The 4,762-nt window shown below is 51.6% G+C and overlaps 3 non-coding genes across 3 annotated transcripts; 1 reads left to right on the forward strand and 2 right to left on the reverse strand.

Annotated features, from left to right (window-relative positions):
* Positions 1 to 104: 104 nt before the first annotated feature.
* TRNAR-ACG lies at positions 105 to 177 on the forward strand. The gene has a single exon. It is a non-coding gene; the product is annotated as a tRNA-Arg (tRNA).
* A 900-nt stretch (positions 178 to 1,077) lies between these two features.
* TRNAR-ACG lies at positions 1,078 to 1,150 on the reverse strand. The gene has a single exon. It is a non-coding gene; the product is annotated as a tRNA-Arg (tRNA).
* A 942-nt stretch (positions 1,151 to 2,092) lies between these two features.
* On the reverse strand, positions 2,093 to 2,164 carry TRNAW-CCA. The gene has a single exon. It is a non-coding gene; the product is annotated as a tRNA-Trp (tRNA).
* Between the last annotated feature and the right edge of the window lie 2,598 nt (positions 2,165 to 4,762).

A 4,762-nucleotide genomic window follows, 5' to 3' on the forward strand; every position in this document is an offset into this window, starting at 1 on the left:
GGGGCAGGAGAGAGCTAGGTGAGGTCTTGCCACTTCCCTTTGACCACCAACACATCCAGGGGATACAGAAAACATGGGGGGGCACCTGGAGTGACAAGGGGCCGGGGCCAGTGGCGCAATGGACAACGCGCCTGACTACGGATCAGGAGACTGCAGGTTCGACTCCTGCCTGGCTCGCCCTGAAACTGTCTGGTTGTCGTGGAGGTGACAAGGGACAGCTGTCTTGATGAGGTCCTTCCCCTTCCAGACTTTTGGTCCATCTGTCTGGCATCAGCATTGCAGGAACGTCGTTTTGCGACACGCTACATCAAAAGCCACCTGCTTCAAGAGCCAGCGCTCCTCAAGTCCTCTTTGGCCTGGCCTGCTGACTTAGACTTAGACTTAGACTTAGACTACTGGGCAGCAAGATTGCCCCTGAGGTCTCTGAGTGTGTGTTTTCTTCATAAGCCCTGTGCAGATCTCCCCTCTGTCTTCCTGAGCACCACTGAGTAAAAGCTGCCTGAAGCCTCACTAGTAACCGTGGGTAAGGGTTGGGTGGAAAAATGGTCTGGGATATTGGCTTGAAGGGTTGTGGTCAGGAGCTGGAAGGGCAAATGGTGGTGAATTGCTCCTAGTGCTCCTCAGGGGTCAATGCTGACACTGATGCTATTGAACACCTTCATTGACATACTCAGCAACAGGATAGGATGAAACCTATCATGTTCATGGAATTTTCACGGATGACACCAGTGGGGAGGGAAGCAGCTGACACTGGCAGGGACGGCTAATTCAGAGTGACCTGGACAGGGTGAAAGAAGTTCAGCAAAGGCAAACAGCACCCTGTATCTGGGATGGGATAACCTCATGCAGCACTACAGACTGGGGGCGACTGTCAAGAAAACAGCTGTGCAGAAAAGGGCACAGAAAGTCCCGGAGAACAACAACTTGAACAAGAGTCAGCAGTATACCCTTGCACCCACGAAGGCCAACTGCAAGGACATAGACACCAGCTCAAGAGGAGGGATTATTGCCATGGACGGATGATGGTCAGGAGGAGAAAAGCCCTCGCAGAAGCAGCCACGTCCAGGCTAAAAGTGCCGAGCCAGGCAGGAGTCGAACCTGCAGTCTCCTGATCCGTAGTCAGGCGCGTTGTCCATTGCGCCACTGGCCCCGGCCCCTGGCCACCCCTGTGCCCCCCGCAGGCTGCTCGCCCCCTTCGTTCTGCAGAACACCCTCTGTGCTCAGCACCAAGACACCAAACACCCCCCAACGCGACGTCAAGCAGTGAGGAACGGCAGCCGGGCTGCCAAGCGCTGACCGCAAGCCACCCCCTCGGCCCCCTGGTCCAGCCACTTTGCTTTGCCTTGTGATTCGGCTCAGGCGCTCCGTCTCCGCGTCCCGCTACAGTCTGGGAGACCCTGTCAGAGGTCAAACCGAAGTCCAGGTGAACGATGTTCCCTGGGGTCCTCTTGAACACCGAGGAAGCCATCTCCTCGAAGAAACCTGTCACGTTGGCCAAGAGCGGTCTGCCCTTGGTAAATCCATGGTCACTGTCTGCAGTCATCATCACAGCCTTCCTTCATTTGGGCATGGCTTTCGGGAGTATTTGTTCCATCATCTTCTTGTGGGCTCGTAGGTGAGTGAGGCTGAGCAGACTAGAGGTCCCCAGATGCTCCCGACTCTTCTTGAAGAGACTTGTCACATTGTTCTTGGGAAACCTGTCCCTATTGCCATGATGTGTCATTGAGTAATTGCCCTGGCTCCCTTCCAGAAGTCCTCATGTTACCCTTTTGGGGAAACATTGCCTGAGGAAAAGTCCAGGCCCCCCGGGAGTGAGTGAGCATGCAGTGATGAATCTTCTAGCAGTTTCCTGAGGAAGGCTTCAGCTCCTTCATCTTGCTGATGAGGGCACCTGTAGCAGAGCCCAAGACGTTGCTGCATTGGCATGTGCTTTGATCATGGTCCATCACCTGCGAGCAGCACCGGCTGTGGGAGAGGAAAGGTCTGGGCATCACGCTCCCCCCCTAAAGCTGTTCCCGAGGTGGCCCTCCATCCGAGCAGCCGCCGAGAAAAGCAGAGTCAATGGGGAGGGTGTGGAGCGCTGCGTCCAGGCTGACCCCGGTGTGATTCGAACACACAACCTTCTGATCTGGAGTCAGACGCGCTGCCCTTGCGCCACGAGGTCGGGGCGGAGGGGTGCTGGTCCCTGGCCCCGGTCTGGGCAGGGAGGATGTCTTCTGCAGGGGGGTCCAGGAGGGGTGGCCAAGGACTGGCTGGAGAAAGGGGTCCACGCTGGAAGATGAACGTGCAGAATGGGATGGGGCGTTCTGCAGGGCCAGGAGTCACCCAGGTGCACGCACCCACAAATAGCGGTGGACGGTGTGAAGAGCAGACAGCCCATGGGCTCAGCCCAGTCGCAGATGGACACTACAGCTCCTGATGCAGGGAACCAAACCCTGTTTTAGCTGGGAATGGCAGCTGGACCTTCTGCAAGGAAGGCAAGAGATCTCACCAGTGCAGGCAAAGTTCACCGCCAGTTCTGGCTGCCCAGGCCTTTCCCCATGGTGGTTACTACACGGCTGTCATGGACAACGGTGTCAGAGAGGAAACGAAACTTTCCTTCTTCCTCTCCAACTCCATGCCCACCCCAGCATGCTGGAGGAAGTCTGCTGGGTACCAGGCTGGTTGGGGCAGGGAAGTAGTGGGGGCATCATACAGGCAGGGGGCTGGGGCCAGTGGTGCAATGCACAATGCACCAGAAGACTGCAGGGTTGAATCCTGCCTGACTCGACCTAATCCTGCCCACAGCCTGGCCACAGTGGAGGTGGTGGGAATCAGGTTGCCCTGGTGTCCTTCTGGAAGTGGTGGGTAACAACCTTGGGTATTGCCCTGGCTCTGGCTTATTCCCTTGCTTTGTCATGTATTCTGCCAGCAATAAGACATTTTTCTAACAGAAATCCATCAGGCATTTTTCTCAAAACCAGCTGTTGTTACACCTTGTTCATCAATGTCCCATTTCATCTGGACCTCCTGCAGGACTGGACAGAAGCAGGGTGGCTGCGCCTCCATCTGTCCCATTCCCTTTCTGTTTCAGAGCATGTTTTTTTCTGCTCAACCCATCTTTGCTTTCCTCCACCTCCATTTCATCCCACATTGTTCCTCACTGCTCTACCTTCTGCCTAGTGACACAAATTCTGACATCTTTGCACTCAGTTCCTGCTTGCCCCAGAGGTCATGTTAAAAATCTTAGAGGTCTGACACTGTTACTAATACATCTTTCTTTTTAAAGAAAACAAACTATTTAAGTGTACAAGTTTGTGGTGCAAAGCAGAATTTAGTGTTGTTATTAAGAATGATCCATTTCAGAAAAATCCTTGAGAAATGAGGACAAAAACTGAGAAAATGGTTTATTAATGCAAATGAAAATTACAGCACCCAAATGAGGAATAGCATAATTGATAGTTTAATAGATGCCTTTATTTTCTGCAGTGGATATAGTTATCTAGCAGTTTGCTTGAACTACATAGCCAATGAGCTACTTGTCCACTATCTGTATGTACTGTGTACAAACGTGAGATATACGATACTCATTTGGAGGGAAAGACCACTGCTGAACTTTATTAGATTTCTATTTGTGGATAATTGTTTAGGAGCAAGTCACAGCACTCTCACCTGGGCTAGTGGTAGCATACTTTTCTACATGGAAACATTCTTCTTTTGTGAAAAAAAGGAATCTTGGCAGAAGACTCTCTGAAATCCTGCATTTTCAAGCTTTTAAAAATGAGTTTTATTTAAAAAAGAAAAAACAAACAAACAAAAACCCACCCTGGTATCATGTGGTTACTGCTGTCTGACTGTACAAGGCAGCACTGATTGGCAAGGCATGAAGCACTAGGAGGTCTCCTGGGGTGGGATGCTACTTTAGAAACTTGGATGTATCTACAAGGATGATGCCTGCCTGTGCACTAGGCAGCAGCGCTCCCATTCTTACCACGGTTACAAAATTTTTTAAAGTTATGTAAATGATATAAAATCACATGAAGTTAGAAAAAAGTTAACTTTATAGTGACACACTTCTCCTGGATGTGCGCAACTCACTCCAGTCCCTAAAATTCGATGCCTGAAACCAAAACCCATCCCTGCTCCTCAAACGTATTAATAATCGTCACGCGTTCCCTCTGTGAGTTATCCCTGCTGAAGATGGAGCACAGAGGCAGTCACCTACCTGTCCACCCACCAGAAGGACCTCGCTGGCCCTTCCTCCTCCAGCCTGTCTCCCCGCAAGAGGGAGCCATGAACCAGCCCATGGGCTCCACAACCTGCGAAGCCAGCCTGGAGATGCATTTTGCTCAGTGAAGGACCCTCCATCCCTAGGCCAGGCTGAAAATTCAGCTTGTTTCCTTCCTGGAAATACAGTTCTTTCTCCACAGCGCCCACCACCCTTTTTTTTTTTTTTGGCTATTCGGTCCCACTGGTCTCTTTTAGACTTTCCCCCCACCAGCCCACAGTTTTGTAAAGTGCAGCCTCAGATGTGACCACGGGGAGCTTCGCCTGTTGCCTGCTCCCCTCTGACCACCTCCCAGTGTCACCTCTCCTCATCTATCCCACTCTGGTACTGGCTTAATTTCCAACTGCATGACATAATGGGAGAGATTCAGCCGCCTAAATTCAGGTATCTAGTGCTGTCTTGTGGGATATGCTGCCTGGTCTCTATTTGTCCCTTCAGAAACATTGAGTATCCCACAGATCTCTCTCCATTGCAAATATCTTGGATGTTCCAGGA

This window comes from Haliaeetus leucocephalus, unplaced genomic scaffold (genome assembly GCF_000737465.1).
Source record: "Haliaeetus leucocephalus isolate CR32 unplaced genomic scaffold, Haliaeetus_leucocephalus-4.0 Scaffold871, whole genome shotgun sequence".
Classification (NCBI taxonomy): domain Eukaryota; kingdom Metazoa; phylum Chordata; class Aves; order Accipitriformes; family Accipitridae; genus Haliaeetus; species Haliaeetus leucocephalus.